Here is a 25,498-nt window from a genome sequence, read left to right as displayed (position 1 = left end):
GGGTAAGTGCCATTTGTACTTACAAGAGAGAGAGAGAGAGATCTATTTGAGCTAACTCATTTAAAGGGAGGTAGTGACATTTGCCCCCAAAGCTTAAATTATTAGGAAATAATAAACTTAATCTTTCTAACTATTATTCTAACAATATACCACACACACATACACATATATAAAGAGAGGAAGTGCCATTCGAGTTAGAACTCATTAGAAAGTAGGCATATCTGCATAATCTAAAATTACAAGTAGGGCAAGTCTTGCCAGCCATTTCATTTACGTAAACAGTAAACTAGGCTTAGCAGTCAGCGCCATTCAATTTTACTACAAAACTTTTATCAATATTCTTGATTAATTGATAGAAAGTTTTTCCTAAGCAAGATGATGGGAAATTTCCAGACCCACGAATTACATGAATTTGCAAGATAAAAACGCGATAAGCTTAAATAATGATTACACAAGATACACTTTTCAAACATGATTGCCAAAATGAGGTAATCTATCTAAATGAGTAACATGGTACCAAATTAATTTTATATGTAATGCGTTTAGAAATAAGGGCCAATGTAAGCAGAGCTTCATCTGGTAAAGAAAAGGTGTGAAATAAAGAAAACAGTTCTTACCAGGAAAAAGAAGTGAATGGTCATTACGTGTGAAAATGATATAACGAGAAAATAGCATCCCAAAACATGGAATTTGGTGTAGTTTAGTTATGGAACTGAAAGCACATCTACATTTTGGCTCAAAACAAGCAACTTAAGAATCTAACTTTTAAGAGATTGATTTGGAATCGCAACTTCCTCAAAAAAAAAAAAAAAAAAAAAAAAAAAAAAAAAAAAAAACTGCAAAGTAGTTGTATGATCAATAAGCTAAAGAAACCAAGACTCTTGCCTATCTAGATAGACAGTCCATGAAATGGTTCTTGCCGATTAAATAGACCATGTACAATGACTATTACTGTAAAGATAAAAAAAATCCTCAATAATGCTAGTGAGGCATTGTCTTTATGTTTACATCCCATTGCGAACTGGAAATAAGTTACCAAATAGAAGAATTGGTGTGATCAAGTCTGTATTTTGCTAATATGGAAAAAGTTATGACTTTACTTACATGACAAGCAAGAATGGTATATAAAGCTTGAATACAAGTAGTTAATTTTGAAAGCAAACCATATCAGCTCGGTAGCAGATTTCTAACAAGAAAGTGATACATGTTGTAAGGAAGTAAGTTCAAGCTTTACTTACGCTGAAGACTAAAATGGTGTTAGTGAGGGTGAGAAATGACTGTAATGCTGAGAGAGATGATGTGGTATTGGTGGATCTTGGAGGGTATATGAATTTGGACCGTAGGGGATTAAAATGAAAAGTATTAGGGACCCACTACTACATTATATATAGCTGGCTGTGCCACCATTGCGTCCCTATGAGACGCGCAAATTATACAAACAAAAGCGCTTTCGAAGCTCAACCTCAAAGACTTTCGTTCCCATGTTTTGCTTTACATTTTAATTATTTTTATCCCTTTATTACGTGGCTGCTTTAGATGGAGGGGGATTTAGGGAACTAGGCCTAGGGGAACTCAAGTTACTCAACCTCTTGGCCCGTTACCCTGTTTTATTTTAATATTCAATGAATAAAAAGATATTAACTTAATAAATGAAATTCATGCTATGTTATAAGTTTCACTTCATCAAATTAAGTGATCTTAGTTTCATGCATTTTGTTTATGAGAAGTTCTGGATCAATAAAATTTTCACAAAAAATTTTAGGTTGGAAGTTGTTACAAGTTTTTAATTTGAATTCACTACTGAAATTACTTTATTACCCACAAGCAACAGGCCTTATAATAATTTGTCATTTATGATTTTTTGTGAAAGTATTTTGAAAATGTTGTGAATGTAACATTTCTTTTTGTGTATTGAATTAACATTTTACGTCTACAACAAAACTAATATTTTTGAAACAAACGTAAGAAGTTATTAACCAAATATGCAATTTAACCGAAAGTTAATATAATAGTATTGCTCTCTCTCTCTCTCTCTCTCTCTCTCTCTCTCTCTCAATAAATGAATGATCTGCTCTTACCTTATTTAAGATATTGTCATTTGACCACAACAAACCTTTGGTGTAATGGTCATTCCACAGGTATAAGTGCTTGTGGGGTGTGGTGATGGGGGAGGAGGCAAAGGCTGGGATTCAAGTCTTCAGGAGTGAGCTTCACACACATACACTTAGATTAGGCTAGAATAGAATTTCTATCTTGTATAATTTTTTTTTTTAAATAAGGAAAAAAATATATATATATACACTTATACACACACAAATACACTTAGAGTTCAAATCTCTAAAAGGAAGCATTACACACATATATACTTAGATTATATTAAAATAAAATTTATATCTTGTATTAAATTAAAAAAAGAAAAAGAAAAAGGAAATTGTCATTTGTAGGCAGAATACAATTATATCCTTTTAGGTGATACAACTTATGACTTTGGTATTAATTGTCTTGAAAGTCGTCATCATTTGTTTTTCAGTTGCTCTTTAATTAGAAGAATTTGGGTTCTGATTATGAGGTTTATGCTTGATGTAAACCTGTAACCAATTGGGATGATGTAAGAACCAAGTACAAGAATTCTGGGCCTTAGATCACTTGGGCTCACAATTTATTTGTAGTGGGTTTAAGGATTTCCTACAATGGGTCGTTCTCGGCAGAGAGACTCAAAGCAACACTCAGTTGATACTCTCTCCTAGACTATTTTCTCTCAATTTTTCTGAACCCCTTCTTCTCCCAACTTTCTTCTATTTATAGCCAAGGTTAGTGGGGAGATCATGATTACAGTCACCGTTAGTGCTATTGAAGGTCCAGTATTATCTGGTTAAAGTGGTTGTTTAGGTGAAAGGGCGGTGCAGCATTTATGATCTTGGAACTTGGTTCCATTTTCACCGATTATGTTCGGCAACTCACGTTCCCGTGCATATCATGACCTTCCCGGATATGACTCATGCGCTCTACCGGGAAAGATTAACCGGTCAACCCCGGGAACTTAATACCCAAAACTTGTTTTTGCTCTAAGGCAGTTTCAAGAAGGGCATAAGGTAACTGGAACTTTCTGCTGGGCCTGCGCCCAAGGCCGGTATGGGCTTGGGCCCGGGGCCTAGATGGGTCTAGGCCCAAGGCCAGTATGGGCTTTGGGAGCTCGGTGCCGTACAGATGAGATAGTTGATTTGGGTTTAAATAACTGCCTCGGTAAGAGTTATGAGGGGAGTCCTATGTATAGTGGCTTGGGAAACTGCTCTTTATCATCTTTGCTCCAAAGGAACAATCATATTCATGGAGGTCGGCTTAAAACATAGGAAAGCTTAATACAACTTAATAAATGAGAAGTTAATTAGAACTCGTGATGGTGACATAGTTCGTTTTAAGAATTAATTATATCTTAGACATGGCCCATTGTTGTTCAAGGGGAATCCTTGAACCTAGTTTTGTTAAAACTAGATGTATCATTGGTAATTAGTTGGTGTATTACCTAGTTTTTTTTATAGGTGAATTACCTAGTTGAATTGTGGTTTTCAGGTCTTGATCATTATGCATTTCTTCCAAGTTCAAACTGTATTAATTGTGACCTCTTTGCTCTTGCGGGATCTAGATAATTAACGCTAGCAGTTTTTTTTTTCTGCGGTATGTTGTTGTAATCTAGTTTTGTCGTATTTCTTCTATCTATTCTTTATATCAATGGAACTTAGTTCATTGCTATATGGACTATTAGGTTCTAAGACTTTAGGAACTAAATGTATTAGAACTTTATTATGTATTATGTTGGCAAACCATGATCAAAACATAGAGTCTAGGTTAGGCTTGCTTAAAGTGTGTTTATGTGTAAAGCTGGAATCGAATGATTGCAGAATTTTCTGGACTAAATCTGCAAGGCTCGATCGATCAAATATTAGACTCGATCACTTGAACCTTGTGCAGATTATTTTTTGGGATAATTACACTTTACCCACCTGTGGTTTGCCTCTAATTTGATGTGCCTACCCGTGATTTAAATTTTGACACTTTGTGATTCCCACCGTTACTGTGCCGTAACCCACCTCTCCCCTCACCGTTACTCTAACACATGTTATGTAAAAAACTCACTCCCATCTAGATCAAAACACTCTCACTCCCAAAAATCACTCACTCCCATCCAACCCAACTTGCTCACCAAATGAAGATCCTACACAATGCAATGTGCTTCGCTTGACCGAGAACCATCTGGGCTTTGATCGTGCAAGTAACCCGAGGAAGAAGGAGCTTTGATTTTGGGTTCATTTGTTGCTTGGGTGAGTTCGGGTGAGTTCATTGTGCAATAATTATATTTTTGATTTTTTGTATTTGATCCGTTTGTTTTCTCTTGATTCTGGTTTCATCTGTTGCTTGGCTGAGCTTCAAGTTTTGGTTTTTTACTTTCATATGCTCTGTTCATCTAATTTTTTGAAACCTAGGGTTTTAAATTTTTATTTATTTTTTCAAAATTGGGTTGTTGCAAGGACAATTTAAATGCAAATCTATGTTTTGTTTTGTTTTTGTTTTTTTTTTTTTTGTATTCATTAATGTGGGGCTGTTGGTTGCATTTTAATTGTACTAATGGTACTTAAAAAGTCTCTGTTTTATTTGGCTAATCATTGTACTTGGGTTTTTATTCATTTAGCTTCCCCTATCATATACAACTATGTTCTTCTATTACCCAGTAAGATTCCAACCATCAATACTATGAACACAACCATGTTCATGCTTAATTTCACAATTATGAGTAATTGACAAAAAGTAGTGGGTCAAGTTAATAGGTGGGCAAAAAGTGTCCACTAACACAAGTTAACAAACTGCGAAATTGTTAGAAGTGTGTAAGTGTGTTACTTAGTTGGGTGCTGAGGTGTGCATGTGGTGTTGATTAGTTGTGCGTGTGGTGTTGCATGTGTGGTGCTGGTGGGGTGCGTGTGTGAGTTGCTGATGAAGGATGCATGAGTTACTGATGAGGCATGCAGGTGTAGCTGATGAGGTGTGCATCCATTAGTGCTGCCAGAGTGTACAGTGATATTGTACTATAGATGATAATTATAATTGCTTAGTTGGCAATATATACTTGTATTCTCCACACCAATATTGTATATCATGAGAGTTAGTTAATATGGTTAGTTAGTTAGGATATGGACAGCTGGCTTTGGGCAGTTAGACAGTGGGAGGTATTAGAGTAGTGTGGTGAGGATTGGCATGTATCAGATGAACATTCTTAATTCCAAATTCTCAATCCTCTCTCTCTCTCTCTCTCTCTCTCTCTCTCTCTCTCTCTCTCTCTCTCTCTCTCTCTCTCTCTCTCTCTCTCTCTCTCTATTCACATCTCTTCCCCTGTTTTTGGAGGCTTGGTTGTCCTCAAATTCAACTACTAAATACCCCTATTCCTAAGAGAAATTTAAGTATGTCTAGATTTATTCTATGATTTAGTCACTTTGCGTCAAAATGTCATGCTCATGGGAAAAACTACCAACCTTTGTTACTTTCACCTCAAAGCACAAAGAAACATTATACTTTAGTCTAATCCAAAATTCAGGAGTCATGAAAATGTAGACAGACTTCTTAAAACCACAAATTAAAGCCAGATGGCAACACTAAATGGTCAAATTGTCAATCTATGATTGCTTCTTTCTTGGAATTTTGGTGTTTCTTACAAAGGTTCTTGTTTGCAATGCATTAATGTAGGATTTCAATGTGAGTTTATCTTACTTAATTTGATAAGTGTTAACAATGGTTTATGCTGTCACACATGCTGAAAATTTGAACTATGCCACTTGTAACAGATTTATTGGTCTATAAGCTTGTAACAATTTTTTGCTATGTCTTCATCAACTAGCAATGGCTCTACAATTAGTGGTTTCTACCGTGCCGGAGATGATCATTTATGTACCCTTGAGAATTGTGCCCTACAAACAAGTCGAAAAGCTGGTAACTATGGAAGAAGATTCCTCGGTTGTAATCAATTTAATGTAAGAAACAATTACATCGCTGTATTTGAATTGAATTGAATTATTAGTTGTGATTAATTGTGAACTGTGAAATTAATTGTTACAATTGTAATGATCAGGTTGGTCCCAAATGTGGCTCATTTCAGTGGGTGGATAACGAAACTTGTAAGAATGACCGTGAAAGGATAAGTATGCTTGAGAATGAATTGCAACTTGCAAATAAGAGAGAAATGACAACTAGGAAAATGGAAGAAAGATCTAACCGGAGGGAAAGAGAAACGCATGAGTTTTATGTAGAAGCTAGGGAGAAACTTAAGAGGGTTAGAGAGAGTGAGAGATTGTACAAGGTGGCACTAGTTTTGTCATGGCTATTTTTCATTTTTGTAATGTTGTTGTTGTGTTTTGCCTCAGTGAACAACAATGTAAGGGTGAGGAACCTTAATATGCCATGATGCTTGGGGGGGATGTTGAAATGTTATTGGGTAATTGAAATACAAAGTCCCTGATTATTGTATCTATCTCCTGAAATCGAAAGTGTTGTTTTAGTGCAAATATTCTTTAGTATAATTCTTTTTTTTTTTTACTTCATTCTGTGATTGATATATATTGGCACAAAGTGTTATGTGGAAATGTTAATAACATGAATGGAACATGTTGGTTCAATACATACACTTGTGTCAATGCAAGATTTATATATGGAACATGGAACATGTTTGCTGTGTCAATGCACACCTGCCCTGCCCATAAATGGAATATATATGGAACATGAAACATGGAACAAGATTTGCTGTGTCAATGCACACTTGCCCATAAATGGAACATGTTTTACATATACACATGATTTGTTGTGTGAATACATACACCTGTGTAAATCCACCAAAAGCACAAGACAAGCAAAACACATAGTCCCGTGTAAATCCACCAAAACCAAAGACAAGCACAACACAACAAAATACTTTATCCTATGTTAATGCACATTAACATTGATAAAAGTGAAGACAATCTTTGTGACTTTATGTCACATGCATACAAAATTACCAATATTGTTTTTGGCACATCCTGTGACTTTACACATCTTCCAACCAAAACCCAACTACTAGTACACCACACATCAGACATACACATCTTCCAACCAAAATTGCCAATATTGTTTTTGACACTTGACCATGCTTAAGCAAATACATTGAACATGGGAACTATAACAAAAAAAGTGGTTGAAACTTCAACATCTTCCATCTTCATTTACTGCTTTTAGTGCCCTTGCCAGCTACCTTCTTGCCCTTTCTACCAACTGGTTGAAACTTTCTGCCTTTAAACCCCCTAGCAGCACCACTACCACTTCCTTGACTTGGTACACCACTAGTGCCCACAGATGCACTTGGTTGCATAACCAAAATCCAATAGTTAGCAAGATGTTCCAACAATAGCAAGTAAGAGGAAAAAAATAAATAAAATAGAAGAAAGCAGAGGTGCCTGAGATGGTAAAGAATCCCATGTCTCTCTAGGGGTATGGAAACTTGGTTGTGAGGAAGAAGAGAACCAGTTGGCCCTAGATCTAGTTGGAGGTTGAGTTGCTGCCTCAGATCTATTGTTTGGTGCAGGTTGAGATGCAGTTTGACCAAAAGCTCTGTATGTAGGCTGAGATCTAGTACTTGGTGGCTGAGATGCAGTTTGAGGTGTTGCAATTTGCTTTGTTTTTGTAAATTTACTACCTTGTGCCTACAAAGAGGGTAGTACAAGTTACATACACATGAAATACTTGAGGAAATGAATATAGTTCAAAGCATGGAAATACTTACAGCTTTTGATTTAGCAAGTCCATCTCTTCTTTGTGATGGAGTTTCACCAATGATGCCTACCTTGCACCCTCTTGCATTATGTTCTTCTTTCTTGCACTTCCTACACTTGATTGTCTTGTTCATCCTAGAAACTCTATAAGGGTTCCTTGGCTCTTCAGGATCTCTTTTTCTTTGCTTTAGTGGTTTGCCAGGTGATTTATACACATGAGGAGCAACATGATCAGGTTGGTTAGTCTCAACCCACTCAGACTGGCCAAACATTGGCTGTATTATCTCTTTGTAAGTTTTAGCAAATGTCTCTTTCAAGTAACAAGGATGCATATAGTCCTACACTTTCTCCAGGTTCTTAACAATAGTAGAGATCCCATGTTGGCAAGGAAGTCTTGTCAAATCCCAAATCCTACAGCTGCATGCTTTCTTAGCCAAGTCAACCACATGTCTCTCACAACCATTATCAACCTCATACTTGAAGTTGCCTGCCAAAGTAGCATTAAAAGGTATAGATTCATGTTTTAACTTCTCTAATTTGTCTTGAATATTAGGACACACATTTCCAGTGTATTTTGCTATACATTTCATCTTTTTGTGTTGTTTGGTCATGAGCCTAACTCTGATCCACTCTAACATTGCTAAAATTGGCTTATCCCTAGCTTCTAAGATCATGGCATTAAAAGACTCACTCAAGTTATTAGCTAAACAGTCACACAAAACTCTACTACTAAAGTGAGACTTAGATCATTGTGTAAGGTTGATGTCAGTAAGATACTCCCATGCCTTGACATCCAAATCCTTCATTTCCTGCATTCTTCTCTCAAACTCCCTGATTGTTGTGGCTCCAGCACATCTCCACAGTGCATCCTTCAACTCCAAGCCCTTACGATTCACTTTAAAATTATTATAGATATGCTTCACACAATACCTATGCTCACAAGTTGGGAACAGCATCTCAATTGCAGGTATAAGGCCCTAATTCATATACAAAATAGATCAAGTAAATATGTTAGTTAAACATGTTGAAATGAACTGAAGCATGTATTAAAATGGTAGTATTTAGCTATGATTGATGGATAATAAGTAATTAATGTAACTTCATTTTTATTATCTTTGCCTATCATTTACATCTTATTACTCTTTGTAAAAAAGGTTATGTTGGACTTTTCCTTTCTTTTTTTTTTTTCTTTTTTTTTTCTTTTCTTTTGCTGAAAAGTTATGTTGGAACTTGGACCTTGGTGCACTTTTTTTTTTTTTTTGGTGGTACTTTTTTGGTAACTGTGATATACATGACCACCACTCGTATACAAAATCTAGTTTAATGAAATAAACTTTCTAATAATAATAATAATAAAAAATGAGGTACGATAATCCCCTTAAAAAAATGAGGTACGATACTTACTAGTAAGTAACTTGCTATATTAAGTTACTTTTTTCTCATATTTGATAGTTTCATCCTTATATTATGCAATTCTAACATCATATGTGACAATTCTTTTGTCACATTTGGTAGTTTCCTTTCTTTTTTCCTTACATTTGACGGTTCCATTCTCATATTGTGCAATTCCAACTTCACATGTGACAATTCTTTTGTCACATTTGGTGATTCCCTTATTTTTATTTTTTTCTCACATTTGATGGTTCTATCCTCATATTGTGTAGTTCCAACATTACATGTGATAGTTCTTTTGTCACATTTGGTGGTTCCCTTACTTTTTTCTCACATTTAACTGTTTCATCCTCATATTGTGCAATTCCAACATTATATATGACAATTCTTTTGTCACATTCGGTGGTTTCCTTACTTTTTTCTCACATTTGACTAATCCATTCTCACATTGTGCAGTTCCAATATTACATGTGACAGTCTTTTTGTTACATACGATGGTTCTCTTTTTTTTTTTTTTCCTCACATTTGGCAGTTTCATCCTTACATTGTGCAGTTCCAACATCACATGTAACAATTCTCTTGTCACATTCGATGTTTCCTTTATTTTTTTTCATCACGGTTCTATCCTCACATTGTGCGGTACCAACATCACTTTTGACCGTACTTTTGTTACATTTGATAGTACCCTAATTTGTTTTTCTCATATTTGACAGTTCCATCATCACATTGGGCATTACTAATATCACATATGACCGTTATGTGGGCGAGGATCTTTTATCCCATTTAAATGAACTGCCAAGATGATTTCCAAGGATACACCTTAGACCTCGAGGACGAGCACTGGATAACCACAGGAAGAGCACCAGCTGACCTTGGGGACGAGTAGTAACCATGATAAATGCATAAAGTTAGAATATCACTAAAGGAAGAAAGTAGACTTGGCATAGGTTATGAGGAGGATGAAAGGAGAAGGGTGTAGAAGCTATCCACTCCGCATTAAATGTAAGACAAATACTCATCTGGCCGCATTAATGAGGAAATGACCATGAATAGTGATGGCACAGCTCAGATTGCAAGGCAGGAGCTTACTAGTACATTCCAAATGAGACAGAAGACTTGGAAATACAATCTCAGTTCTCTAGATGTGGGACTAGGATAATCTATGTGTAAATATAAAAGGAAAATGAAGATCCTTATGTAGGGGATCGAGGAAAAGAGAGAGAGAAAAGCTTGGTAACCAAGAATAGAAGTACTTGTTAAAAAGAGAAAGTAATACACATATATAAAACAGACACTCCTCGGGCTTGATCGAGGATCATTTTTTCTTCATAATTTTGTGATCCTAGTCATTTCATTAGCGTCTTTACTCATTGTGATTAACTTTAACTCATTTAGTCAATATCCTATCCATTCTCTAACAAATCAATTGTAATGGGCTCGTGGGGCCACTATCTGGCTTATTCTTGGGCCGTGGGTTAGCTTGTGGCCCTAAAACCGTATTTTTGTCACATTCAATGGTTCTTTTTTTTTTTTTTTTACTCACATTTGACAATTCCATTGTCACATTAAGCTATACCAACATTATATATGAGTGTAGCCAACCCAGCCCAACCCCATCGAATTACCTAATAATTATGGATTCTAACAATTAAAAATTACCAAAATAACCTCGAAACTCTCAAAAATAATTGGGATATCCTTAAAACCTAAAAAATGACCGAAATGACCCTAAAATCTACAAAATGACTGAAATACTCTTTAAATCTAAAAAATAATCGAAATACTCTTAGATACTAAAAATAAATAAAAAATAAAAACCTAAATGAAAATGAAATCTAAAAAATGACTAAAATGACCTTGTAACTTAGAAAGTGACAATAATGCCCTTAGAACTTAAAAAACGACCGTAATGTAGCTTAACTCTAAAAAATTAACGAAATACCCATAAAACCTTAAAAATCACCAAAATAACCCTGAAACCTTAAAAAAATTTGAAATACCATTGAAACTTATAAAATGACCAAAATACCTCATTAAACTTAAAATGACCAAAATACCTCTGAAACCTTCAACAATTACTGGAATACCCTTAGAACCTAAATAATGATCAAAATGCCTTTAGAACCTAAAAAATGACCGAATGACCCTAAAACCTAAAAAAAATTCTAAAATTACCCTAAAACATAAAAAATAATCAAAATAACCAAAAAACCTAAAATAATGACCAAAAATACCCCATAACACTTGAAAATGACCAAAATACTTTCGAAACCCTTTAAAACTACCAGAAGACCCTTAGAACCTAAAAAATAACTTAATGACCTTGAAACCTAAAAATGACTGAAATGAGGCCGTAACCTAAAAAATTACTTAGATATGCTTAGAACCTAAAAAAAATGACTGTACTTTTGTCACATTTGGTGATACTCTAATTTTTTTTTTCTCACATTTGACAGTTTAATCTTCACATTGGGCAGTTCCAGCATCACATCTTATTGTACTTTTGTTACATTTGGTGGTACCATTATTCTTTTCTCACATTTGATGGTTCTAATGTCACATTGGGCAGTACCAAATCACATATGATCATACTTTTGTTATATTCAATAGTACTATTATTTTCTTCTCAAAAAAAAAAAATAGTCCTATTATTTTTTAGTCACATTAGGCAATACCAACATCACATATGACTGTACTTTTGTCGATACATAACAATCTTGATAATAATTAAAATGTTAACAATGAATTATACCAAAATACCCCAATGCCTCAAATATTACCAAAATACCTTCATTAACATGTAAAATGACTAAAATACATTTTTAAACTTTCAAAATTAATAATTAAAAAAAACACTAAAAATGAACAAAGTAGCGCTAAAAATTCCTAAAATGATTAAGATACTAAATATTTTGAAGATTACCATAATAGCGTCAAAACCACTCAATTTGGCCATGTTAGAGTGATATCTTGGATTTTTTTTTAGTGATTGTAAAGATATTTTGGTCATGTTAGAGGTTTTCAAGACAACTTTGTGATTTTTGACATCTCATGGGTATTTTAATCAAACACATCTCAATTTTTTTGGTGTCTTTACCACTCAATTTGGCCATGTTAGAGTGATATCTTGGATTTTTTTTTAGTGATTGTAAAGATATTTTGGTCATGTTAGAGGTTTTCAAAACAACTTAGTGATTTTTGACATCTCATGGGTATTTTAATCAAACACATCTCAGTTTTTTTGGTGTCTTTATGGTGTTAAATTTTCTCAATGAAAAAAATGGTGACCCAAAGCAAACATTATTTGTTAGGAAACATTAGCTTCTCTAAATGATTCCAAAGAAGCTATATATTTAGACCATACAATGATGTAACTGTGAACTCTAAAGAAGAAAAAAAATTGAAACCTTAAACAATTTAGGCCTCAGTGTGTTTTCTTGAAGAATTTGAAAATGAAACCTAAAACAAATTTAGGCCTCAAAGCATGTTCTTGAAGAACTTGATATCCCAGATACGAAGGGAAAATAGAGTGTAAAATTGAGAAGCAAATAAATTATGCATTCTAATGAAAATAGCTAATGATATTCTTGTCATTGGATGTGCAAGCTGTGAACTAGAAAAAAACAGCTGAAAAAATTATTATATGTGAAGCTTTGGACGTGCAAGCTTTGTTGTGGTGGTTTATTTGCATGGAATTTGTGTTGGAGGAGGCTGGATATAATAAACTAATTATTCCAGATAAAATTGTTCAAAAATAATATACTTTCTAACAATTATGTATAACCATATATCTGGGGGGAGAGGAACCCCTATGAGATCTGGGGCAGTTGTGTATTTGTGTAGTTTGATTGATGAGGATGCTAAGAGCGTTCAACCAGGAAATTTTGCATTGCCCTTAGTTATGGGACATCTTGTGGAAATTTGGATTCAAAAGCCAGATAAAATCTAACCATGCTTAGCCCAGAGTTATGGGGTGCACCTAGAGTCATAAGACAATATCAGATTACGTTGTAAGCAATCATAAAACTTGGCTCAGTTTAAGCATTCAATCGCTATTTAACAAATCTTGTTGTTGGCTTATTCTGACAAAGTGATGAACTAGATTAAGAAGCTGCTTGCAAAACAAAGTATAATTGATTCCCTGTCAAAAGCCAAAATCAGCGGCTTGCAAATTGGATGTCAAAGGGTTCATACAAAAATATTGCAATAACATCCTAGAGGGGTTGGCATTAGTTAAGTTGTATGACCTATTCAACTTGAGTTTTCAACTGCGACAAATGCAATTAGTAATTCCAATAAATTTTGGCATGAATGCATTAACAATACTTCATGTAATATGAGTAATTAAGCGCTGTTATTTAGATAAAATTGTACACCGAGAAAGTTTGATGCCAAATAAGCCATTTTGCAGGTTACAAATAGGTTCTAACTCCAAGAGTAAGGCAAAAAACTAATATTTTATCTGACCCTATTCACCAGATATACAGACACAAAATGGGGTCTATCAGCATTCCATGTAAGCCTGGGTTCAATGCCATCTTCAATTATTATACTCCTGGCTAGCCTGAAAGAGGAAAGAAAAAAAGTTCGAAGATTAGTGAATCGGACAACTATTGACCACCTGAAAAAGAAAACATAAGACTGGTGGAATAGAACAGCCATGATTAATAACACATGCAAATTCTCAGTAATTCCTTAAACATGATCCACCTTATAGGAACACAGTACGTTACATCTCAAAGTCATAACGTACACTACCTTGTCACATCAGAGTTACCTAGAAGAAGTAGTAGTAGTAGTAGTAAAAATAACCATGCATAAATTTGAACATTCATAGCCAATTAGACCCAAAGATTTCTTTTCTTTTTTTAATTCATCACTTAAGTTTTCATCCATAAATAACAATGTTTGAGAACTGAAAACCAAATGGCAAATGCAGTAATGGAGGACACGAAAGCCCTGCCCCATTGTGACCCAAAAAGGCATACATTAAGTTCAACAGACGTGTCACTGAAGATTTGATAAATATAAAACCTAACTATACAAAGCAACCGGACCAGGAAGTGGAGAGCACTTGCTCCTCAGTCAAGAAATGAGAATGGACATCTCTGCAAAGCAACCAGGCCAGGAAGTGGAGAGCACTGACCAAAAATAATATGAGATGCAGTTTCTCATATGAATCCCTGAAATGCATTTTGCCCAAATCTGAAAATGTGATTACTGAGAGACATCCTTCCCACATCTGACCAACCTTCCCAAAAATTATGGTCTCAAATGACTGACTATATTCAGCAACATTCAGATGAGTATGTAAGTGAAATTTTGTGTTTTCCATTCCTATGTAAATTAAAATGAAAAATTTTGAACTTTTGTGTTTTCCATTCCTAATAACCATAAATAATTTTGAACTTCTTCAAATTTTCATGATAATTTATAAGTAGCCTGTTTCCCTCATAATCCCCAGCCTTGGGACTTCCATTAGCCAACTCCCCTAGCATAAAAGTTACAGTATTTGAGTGGAAGAGCAGTCCTCCAAGAACAATCGTTAAATTAAATGTGTACACTGCTTCCTCTCTGCAACAACAATTAAGATATTACATGAAAAATGAGAGACCATCAATAAACAGGATTTAATTATGTAACCCACACAATGTAAAATATCAACAACTCAGAGCCAAAGTTTTAATCCAGCTGCAAGAAAAAGAAATGGAATATATGAAGCCTCACAGGTTTGCCACAAAGACAAATATCAAGAACCATCAGGTAAGGGAGGAGCCTTAACTATTTTACCAAATTTGCACGGAATATAAACAGGAAAAAGGAAGAATGAAAATAGAATATAAGCCTTTTGAACTGAGCTAAAAGAGCAATCAACAAATTTCAGGGGAAGAAAAAAAAGGGTATAAGATGAACACAAAATAAGAGAAGCATCATTTTTTCAGGTGCAACCAAAGTGATCCAACTCAGCATGATCAACCTGATCTTTTTGTTTAAAATAACTTCTCTACAGGAAAGTCCAAGGAAGAATGCAGAAATCAACAATCAGGTGCCATTGTGAAATTATAATAGTTTAGCAATTTAGATATAAATGAGTTTTAGGCACAATGGAATATGAACCATTCTAGAAAAGGATCCCTTTTCTAGGTGACATTCCGAATTTCTAGAATTTCTCTGGGTGCTCCACAGGACGCTGCACAATGTGATAAAGAGAAGGCAAAAACAAAGTCTCAGCCATAATCTGGTTAAGTATCACAAAAAATACACTGAAATCAATTCAGCAAAAATAATGAGAAAACAATAAATAATAATGAAGTTTAACAAAAACATCACTTAATACAAATTCCAATCCAGTAACTCTATTCCAAAAACTAACAATGTGATAACAATAACTAATAATGAAGTTTAACAAAAATGGCTAACAGATGAAAAAAAAAAAATCATCTTATATCTAGTAAATGTCCCATCGACATTTCACTATTAAAGAAAATTATAATAATGTGTTCCTAAATCAGCTGAGCCAATAGGTCTCACTCAAGTTTCACGTCTCACATCCCATACTCAAAAGTGTAAAGATTAATTTGTCAAATATATAAGAACCGAAACTCAAACAAAACAATTTGAGGTTGGATTGGAAAAGAAGAAGCTAGAGAGCGGCGCCGCCGAGTTGGACTGGAAGAGAAGAAGCGCCGCCGATGTGAGGTTGTGGGTGCGCCACTGTCTGGTTCTTCTCTTGTGGGTATGGTTTTGATTAGCAGACGCCAGACGATTCTTGTGGTTGGATTGGAGGAGAGGAATCTAGAGAGGCAAACGTGAGACAGAGGTAGAGAAAAGCGTCGACGTAGCATTGATTTGTTACTTTCCCTTTGTTTTTCTTTTTTTTTTTTTGATAGAAAACACACCAAAACTATTATTATAACAACATTACAGTACAAATACATCCTGGATAAGAACTTGCTGAATACAGCAAGGAATCTCTTCAATCCAAATTACATCATTGACAAGGTTTTGAGCTTGTCTTGCTAGAATATGGGCTGGTTTATTGCCAGTCCTGCGTACATGAGAGAAATGAATAACACCAATTTCAACACCTAACTCATGAATGCCTTCCATAATAGCACCAACAGAAGAGGGTGGTAGTGTAAGTCGCTTAGAGCCTCATAGGCCTTAGCTTCAACTTCAAGTGATCCCAATGGAGCTGTAATTTTTCTGCATAAAGCGGCCTTTAGTCTGCCTTCCACATCTCTAATCACAACACCAATCCCAGCTAGCTTCTTTGATGAAAAAAGAGCCCCATCTACATTGATTTTTAATAAACCCACTGAAGGCCGAAAGCAGAGGCTGTTGTTGTGCAGCAGGTGTGTGCTGAACCGGTTCTGATGTAGCTTGAAAGAATGAATCTGTAGCAGACCAGTACTCCTGAAGATAATTTTTCTTTTTTGTTTATATATATAACCTGTTTAACCGGTATCTAGTACCCTTTAAAATTATATGAATAGTTAAAATTAAAACAATACTAAGTGCCCGTTTGGATAGCACGTCTCACTGCGTTTGCGTTTTCCTTTTTTTTTTTTTTTTTTTTTTTTTTTTTTCTCCAGCCGCATATTGTTGACTTTTCAGCCATGAACAGTGACTTATATACTGTTCATGGGTCCCACAAACTCCACTTTTTATCAACTTTTTCATTAAAAATGGGTCCCACGGTACTATTCACACATTTAAAAATTATTTTGCTACAGTGTTTTCAGTTTCAGTTTTCAGTTTCAGCAAAAATAAGCTCAATCCAAACGGACCCTAAATTAATGGTTCAGAGTTAAGTTTGTTTTTTAAGAATCAGTTCAGATTTTAAGTGATTATTGTAACTTTTATTTATTTTTGGTGAAGAATACAGGAAAATGATCCATATAAATAAGGAAAAAGTTAACGAGTGTCCTAAATAATCCATTTAAAAAAAGTTTTTATAAAAAATGAAAAAATAAATTAATTAATATTTTGAAAATTTTTTTCACTTCCCTTAAAAGTGATATCAACATTTTTCTAAAATAGATTATTAACGAGTGCCTTAAGGACACTTATTAGCATGACCTATAAATAATTAGAAAGGTCAGTTTTTGTCAATTAACTTGATTTACTTGTCTCAAAGAATCTTTTATTGTTATCGTAGTTGGGGTTTGTTAAGCATCTTTGACTCTATTAATCATAAATCTTGTAATCATTACCTCACTAGGTTCGTAAAATTTTCCTTTTCCAATCAATGCTCTTTTACAATATTTTGATGAGAAATGTTATTCAATGCATTTCGTACAGAATAAAGTGCATAGACTAGGCCCAGGATGGAGGAAACATAGAAGATAGGTTATAATTTTTCAAATTTTAATAGTAGTAGAAAAGAAGAAAGGATGAACCTTTTTTTTTTTTTTCTTTTTCTTTTTTTAGAGCCCTTCATCTTTCGTTTTACCATTAATGAAACTTCAGAAGGAAAAAATTATAGAGAAGATTATATGTAGAAGTAAATTTGACATTTTTACTCCTACAATTTATCAAATAAAAAATTAGATAATAATATATTAAGAATTTGACAATTTTTTTTTCCTCTCACTATTCATTCCCCTTTTTCTTTTACCAAAACTTTAAATGGAAAAAAAAAAAAAATTGTCTCTTTTCAGGAAAATGTAATTTGGACAGAAATATTTCAAACTTCTCTTCTGTTTTTTAATTGAATTTGAAGTTTCAAAATCTCACTGTTAAATTGCATGTTTTTTATATTCTTCACACACATGTAAAATTTCGTTCAAATCGGATCCTATTTAATATTCGATCAATAAATTTATTTTTTATTTGTAAAAATTTAAACATTTGATTGATGATATATGATTTTCTTGAAATTTTACAAGTATGGAGGATATACTAAGAACGTGTATTTTAACGGTTAGATATTCAAAATTCATTTTCAATGAAAAGATATAAGGGAAGTTTGAAAAATTTCTCTCAAAATTAGTTTGGAGATAAACATTGTCCTCTTTTTCACATCTTCCTATATCTGACTTGGCCAATACAAGAGTTAGTTGTCTAGCCAATATTAGAGCATTCGCTTCAATTTGTGTAAAAATTAATGTCTGTTTTAGTATAAAAAAACTTACTTTTTTCTATTTTAAATATTTACTTCTGAAAATATATCACATCAGATTTTTTTATTTTACACTACATTTTATTAAAAAAATATCAAATTTTTATGATTTTTTTAATTGTTTATATTTCTTCATATATAATAACTACTATCCACTCTCTTCATTTATTCTTGAAATACATGAAGAAAAAAAATAAATAACTAAATGTAAAATGAATAGTATCAATGTAAATTTACACAGTTACTTATATAGCAAACTTAAAATTTACACAATTATATATAAAATGTAACTAATCATTTTTAAATTAAATTATGTAAATTTTACACATTTTACTATTATATACGAATGGATAACAATACTCGTAAAAAATGTAACTAGCAAGTCTTGAAACTGCAGTGAATTTTATTTTTTCTCTCATTAAAAATATAATATAATATATAATGGAAAAAAAAAATTAGTGACTTTTTTTTTGGGTGTGCGTGTAGAAAGCAGGGACTCGTAAGTCGTAACAACTTAACCAAAACGTTTTTCTGTTTTTTGGAGGGAGAGAACATGACCAAGACTTGTGGAAGCACACTAGTTAGAGCAGTTGTACTAGTAGGTGTAAAAAAATTTCTCCATTTTATAAAAAAGTACTTTTTTTTATATATATACAATTATTTTACAAAACACTAACATCAAATTATCTATTTTATAAATTTATTCAATAAAACATTTACGGTATGTTTGATAACTGTTTTTTCTCCTTATTTTTTGTTTTTAAAAACAATTTTCTATTTTTGAGACTAAAAAACTTGTTTGGCAACCAAAAAAAAAAAAAAAAATTGTTCTCAAAACTCAATCTGTGAAGAAAACTGAAAACATACAAAAGACTGTTTTCAGTTTCTATTTTTCAAAAGTCAATGAAAATACGCATTTAATTTGATGAATTTGTCTCATTTAATGAGTTAGCATTAGAGTTCAAATCCTAGTAACAATATATTTTAATATTTTCTATTTTTTTCTTCAAAAAACCTGTGGGGTCACAAAATCTTTAACGGCCCAACAACGATGTTGGGCTCGCACACGGAAAGCCCCTCACAATAATATTTGTAGAGAGTGGGATTAAAAGGCCAGCGTTGGATCACAGGGGGACATTTCGGGCCGAACTTTAGGTGAACCAACATGAGATAAAGCTTTGGGCTGGATATTCAGGCCCTTCAATCTTGTGTCTAGGAGGATTTGGCTCCTCGGATCATGTCCGAGGAGCGATGGTGTTGTCCTCGGTTACCCGTCGGCGGGTTTTTAGGTGGTGTCCGGCGTATGTTCTCCAGGCATTCTCTTTCATCAAGTCTTTTTCAGAAGCTCCATCGGAGAGCCCTCCTTTTGATCACATAACATTCTTTTTATACTAGCCTACGTTCGTTGTCCTTCGTCCACGTGTAGGGTCGATCTTTCCAGGACAGATATCTGTCCCATCAGTCTAATCCCAAAATTACTGTAGATGATCCATAAAGCCTAAGATCCCGGCTCTGCTAGGGGCAGTGTCATGTCAGGGAAGGGCATTAAAGACAACTTCCCCAAGATATTTTCTGATCTTTCTAGCTTACTCGTATTCCATTACTATCCCTGAGGTTTTGGGCCTGCCGAGGACGAGACCGTCCTCGGCTATGTCTTCGGGCTATTTTCATGTTTCCCAGTTTCGAGCTTGGGCCCTGGCCTCCTTCCGTTTAAGACCGGTGGGCTTCCCATAAGCGTGTGGGCCGGACCCATAAATTATTGGACCCCACATTAGCCCCTCAAAATCCTGCTGTCCAACATCATGGTAGGACAGGTGGATTTTGATGATGTCAAGCCCTTATTGCCGTTCACTTTCTTCGGATCTTGATCAACACTGGCGACTCTTCCCCTCCACAAGGAACGCACCGGTCTACGAGCCGTTTTTCCTGGATTTGCGCACGTTGCCGTTATGCTGCGTGGTTATCTGCAGCGTGTCTTTAATGTCTTCCCATTTACGAGGCCTCCCAGATGCAACGGTTACTGATGGTGTGGGAGAACGAAACGGCGCGTTATACTCTGGATTTCCCTGGGGATCTGAATGTGTCACATACCCTCTTCTTCGTTCCCTATATAAAGAGAGAAGACAGAGGGTGACTCTCTCATATCTAAATCCCTCACGTTCTTCTCAGAATTCACTTCCTCCATCCGGTTCCTCCCTACTCAATAATACTTCTCTCATAGTAATCCATCATGAACAAGTCCTTCCTTTCCCAGAAATGCCATGTCCTGACAAAACTTGAGATGGCTCGGTCAGGGCAAGGATGGCGGAGGCTTAAGATTTGCCTCTCCATTCTTTTAGCCAAAATCCGAAGCAGGGACTCGTCACACCCCATTTCTGGTGTGACCGAGTCGAAAACCTCCCTTGTCATCTCCATCCGCTCTCTCATGAGCATACCTAATATGGCTCCCCTTTTCCCTCTTTTGCTCCTTTTACTTTCTTTTCATTGCTTCCCTCTTCTTCTCCTCCTTCCCGCTCATGTCTTCCATCTTCTTTTTCCCTTGCATTCTTCAGTGACAAGAGCTTGCTGAAGTGCTTCCATGTCTTCTAATTCTTCTTCCTTCTCCTTCATTATTTTTGTATAAGGATCTTCTCCTGATATGAGCAGTACTGAGGCATAGATGTCAGAAAGACTTTGAAGGCGAATTCAGAAGACACCTGATGGTTTACTTGTGTTACGGATGTTGTTACTGTTTTAGCAGTTCATTTTTTGTATTGGCTCGTTTAAGCCCTTCCTTGTACGTTGTAACAATTTTTCATATTAATAAAAGTTATTGTTACTCTATTTCGTATGTCTTGTTTATATATTCTAACAAATGTGAAAGCGCTGCTCAGCATAATAGTATAGCATTTCAATCGATAATAAATAAGGCCAAAGTAATCGTTGATAAAAAGATGCCACGATGACTTTAACAAAATTATTATTCAACATAGCAATCCGACCAGTGAGGAATGAGACTTATCTTAAAATTAGCCGCGATGGGTACTAAATGCTTCAATAAGATGTAAGAAGTAGCTATCCGAGGACGTGTTACCCATCGGATGAATGGCCTCTTTAGGTTGACGATCATTAGGTTGTTCTGCCATTTTCATGATACGCGAGACTTAACCCTCTCCAGTATTTAAGCCGAGAAATTTCTTCATTCGGGCAGTTGATTTCCCAAGCAGCCTAAGTCCGAGGACTTTGCAAAACCTGGGTTTTGTTCAAGACTTATGCGTTTTATCTTATGTACTTGACTTTTTCCCTTTAAGCTTGAATCCGAGACTTGGGTCTTTATCGGTACTAGGTTTTCCCTTTTAGCTTGGGTCCGAGGACCATGCAAGCCTTAGGTTCTGTCCGAGACCAATGTCCGCATTAGTACTTGGTTTTCCCTTTTAGCCTGGGTCCGAGGATCATGCAAGCCTTAGGTTCTGTCCAAGACCAACGTCTGCATCAGTACTTGGTTTTCCCTTTTAGCTTGAGTCCGAGGACCATGCAAGCCTTAGGTTCTGTCCAAGACCAACGTCTGTATTAGTACTTGGTTTTCCCTTTTAGCCTGGGTCCGAGGATCATGCAAGCCTTAGGTTCTGTCCAAGACCAACGTCTGCATCAGTACTTGGTTTTCCCTTTTAGCTTGAGTCCGAGGACCATGCAAGCCTTAGGTTCTGTCCAAGACCAACGTCTATATTAGTACTTGGTTTTCCCTTTTAGCCTGGGTCCGAGGATCATGCAAGCCTTAGGTTCTGTCCAAGACCAACGTCTGCATCAGTACTTGGTTTTCCCTTTTAGCTTGAGTTCGAGGACCATGCAATGCCTTGGTTCTGTCCAAAACTTGTATGCTTCTTTTTAAGTAGTTGGTTTCCCCAGAGGCTTGGATCCGAGGACCATGCAAGACCTTGGTTCTGTCCAAAACTTGTATGCTTCTTTTTAAGTAGTTGGTTTCCCCAGAGGCTTGGGTCCGAGGACCATGCAAGGCCTTGGTTCTGTCCAAAACTTGTATGCTTCTTTTTTTTGTACTTGGTTTCCCCATAGGCTTGGGTCCGAGGACCATACAAGGCCTTGGTTCTGTCCATTACTTGTAAGATTTCTTTTTTGTACTTGGTTTCCCCATAGGCTTGGGTCCGAGGACCATGCAAGGCCTTGGTTCTGTCCATTACTTGTAAGATTTCTTTTTTGTACTTGGTTTCCCCATAGGCTTGGGTCCGAGGACCATGCAAGGCCTTGGTTCTGTCCATTACTTGTAAGATTTCTTTTTTGTACTTGGTTTCCCCATAGGCTTGGGTCCGAGGACCATGCAAGGCCTTGGTTCTGTCCATTACTTGTTGGAGATCAGCCCCTAGACCATGGTGGGGGGGGGGGATTTGGCCTGAAGCCGGAAGCCCCTAGAGCTGTCCGCGCTGTTGACACTGCAGGGCGTAGCCCCTAGCAAAAATTCGGGTCGGAGCAACGACGGCATGTCGCCGGAGATGGAGGGAATCCCACAAACCTCAGCTGGCTAGAGAGTTGACTCCAACACCTCCTACGCCAACGCGCAAGCCTTTCCCACAGACAGCGCCAATTGTGGGGTCACAAAATCTTTAACGGCCCAACAACGATGTTGGGCTCGCACACGGAAAGCCCCTCACAATAATATTTGTAGAGAGTGGGATTAAAAAGCCAGCGTTGGATCACAGGGGGACATTTCGGGCCGGACTTTAGGTGAACCAACATGAGATAAAGCTTTGGGCTGGATATTCAGGCCCTTCAATCTTGTGTCTAGGAGGATTTGGCTCCTCGGATCATGTCCGAGGAGCGATGGTGTTGTCCTCGGTTACCCGTCGGCGGGTTTTTAGGTGGTGTCCGGCGTATGTTCTCCAGGCATTCTCTTTCATCAAGTCTTTTTCAGAAGCTCCATCGGAGAGCCCTCCTTTTGATCACATAACATTCTTTTTATACTAGCCTACGTTCGTTGTCCTTCGTCCACGTGTAGGGTCGATCTTTCCAGGACAGATATCTGTCCCATCAGTCTAATCCCAAAATTACTGTAGATGATCCATAAAGCCTAAGATCCCGGCTCTGCTAGGGGCAGTGTCATGTCAGGGAAGGGCATTAAAGACAACTTCCCCAAGATATTTTCTGATCTTTCTAGCTTACTCGTATTCCATTACTATCCCTGAGGTTTTGGGCCTGCCGAGGACGAGACCGTCCTCGGCTATGTCTTCGGGCTATTTTCATGTTTCCCAGTTTCGAGCTTGGGCCCTGGCCTCCTTCCGTTTAAGACCGGTGGGCTTCCCATAAGCGTGTGGGCCGGACCCATAAATTATTGGACCCCACAAAACCATTTTTTTAATTTTAACTAACTAAACATGTTTTTGATTTTAAAAATACAAGAAAATTATTTTTTCTTTATATTCCCAAAAACAAGTTTTTGAAAATAGAAAATAAAAATTGTTACCAAACATAACCTTATTCTTTTACAATTTTTTATTATTTCCTTCAACCTACTAAACCCAAAAAATCATTGCAACCCACAAACCCAGAAAATTTCATACCAATAAACCCAAAAAATTCATATCCATAAACCTGCAACCTAGAAAATTCATACCCATAAATCCAAAAAAAAATTGTAGCAACCCATAAACCCAGAAAATTTCATACCTATAAACCTAGGAAATTCATACCCATTAACCTACAACCTAGAAAATTCAAACCCATAAATCCAGAAAATCATAGCAACCCATAAACCTAGAAAATTTCATACCCATAAATCTAGAAATTTCATACCCATAAACCTACAACCTAGAAAATTCATAAACCCAGAAAAATCGTAGCAACCCATAAAATCCATAACCATCCTTACTTGACAACCTCCTTACCACCACCAGAAAATCCAAATCAACCCAAGCTCTCCTAGAGCTTGGTCACCGATGAGAGAGAAGAGAAGCAAGAAAAAATAGAGACAGAGACAGAGAGAGACTTGGTTTGCCTAGAGGAAAGAGAAAAGTAAAACTAAAACCAGAATATTAATAAAATATTAATTACACAGCTACAGTAACCAGGCAAATAAGCACTATTACTATAGCTAATGTGTATATTTACACACCTTTGCACTTTCTGATGTGAGTTAGTTTTTGGCTAGATTGTGTAAATCTTGCATCTTTTTCTATTATACACATACAGATGTGAGTGCTCAAACAAAATAAATTTTATAAAAGATTATGAATAGAATGTATGGTACTCATTAGATAGTATTTTATTTGAGAATTAATTATTGAAACTTGGAAAATCAACCCAATTAAATCATATAATAATAGATATCTCTACATTTTGCCGTGTCCTTTCTGAAATAAAAGTATATGTGGGTTTCACTAAAAACTCAAAATTCTTTGCTTTCATATCTTTTCCCCTTTTGATTCTTTAAAAAAAAAATAATAAAAATAAAAAAAAATCCCCTTTCTCATGACAATTCAAGGAAAATTAACGATTCAAGAAAATAAAAAATAACATCTGAAATGCCTCTTTAAAAAAATCTAATCTCTTTTCATCTCTTGTGAATTACACAATTTCATATTCGAAGGTTTAACTACTGAACTAATTTTTAACTACATGCTTAAGATTTTGTAAATATGACATTTTTTTTTTGTTAGAAACTTAGAGCCCTTTATTTATTTTTTTTTTTAAAAGAAACAAACACACACCCATACACAAGGAATAAGAATTAAGGTTCTAATTAGGGGTGTCCACGGGTCAGGTTTGTGCCTAACTCGGACTCGACCCACTTAGATCGGGTGGAACAAAAACACACCCACAACCGACCGCCGACCACCATGGTTTGGGTCGGCCGGGCTTAGAGGGGTGAACGGTCGAGTCGGTTGAGTCCGATGATGAGCGACGGCGGGCGAAGGAGAAGTTCTTTATTCCTCGATCTGAGTTGAAGGTGCCGGATTCGAGTAGATTGGAGTCTATCTTTGCCGATCTTAGTAAGAATAGCCAGATTTAACCAAATATTTGAGTGTATCTTTGCCAATCTGAGCCTATCTTTGCTGATCTGAGTTAGATCTAACCATATATCGCCGAATTTGAGAAAATCTGACAAAGGAGGAGAGTAGATCTTGGCCGGATTTGAGTGGATCTGAGTAAATACCACCGGATCTGAGCAAAGGAAGACCAAGGGTGGCCGGATCGGAGCTAAGGAACACTA

General features: G+C 35.8%; 2 long non-coding RNA genes across 2 annotated transcripts; one reads left to right on the top strand and one right to left on the bottom strand.

Annotated features, from left to right (window-relative positions):
- Nucleotides 1-7,182: 7,182 nt before the first annotated feature.
- LOC126714979 (uncharacterized) lies at nt 7,183-10,508 on the top strand. Its single transcript, XR_007651723.1, has 2 exons — nt 7,183-8,292; nt 9,890-10,508. It is a non-coding gene; the product is annotated as an uncharacterized LOC126714979 (long non-coding RNA).
- Nucleotides 10,509-13,513: 3,005 nt separating this feature from the next.
- On the bottom strand, nt 13,514-16,581 carry LOC126714978 (uncharacterized). The gene is made up of 2 exons (XR_007651722.1): nt 14,211-16,581; nt 13,514-13,740 (listed from the first exon to the last, which is right to left on the bottom strand). It is a non-coding gene; the product is annotated as an uncharacterized LOC126714978 (long non-coding RNA).
- Between the last annotated feature and the right edge of the window lie 8,917 nt (nt 16,582-25,498).

Source organism: Quercus robur, chromosome 2 (assembly GCF_932294415.1).
Source record: "Quercus robur chromosome 2, dhQueRobu3.1, whole genome shotgun sequence".
Classification (NCBI taxonomy): Eukaryota; Viridiplantae; Streptophyta; class Magnoliopsida; order Fagales; family Fagaceae; genus Quercus; species Quercus robur.
Note: the sequence above shows the minus strand (reverse complement) of the source record. Positions and strands in the feature narration are given on the sequence as shown.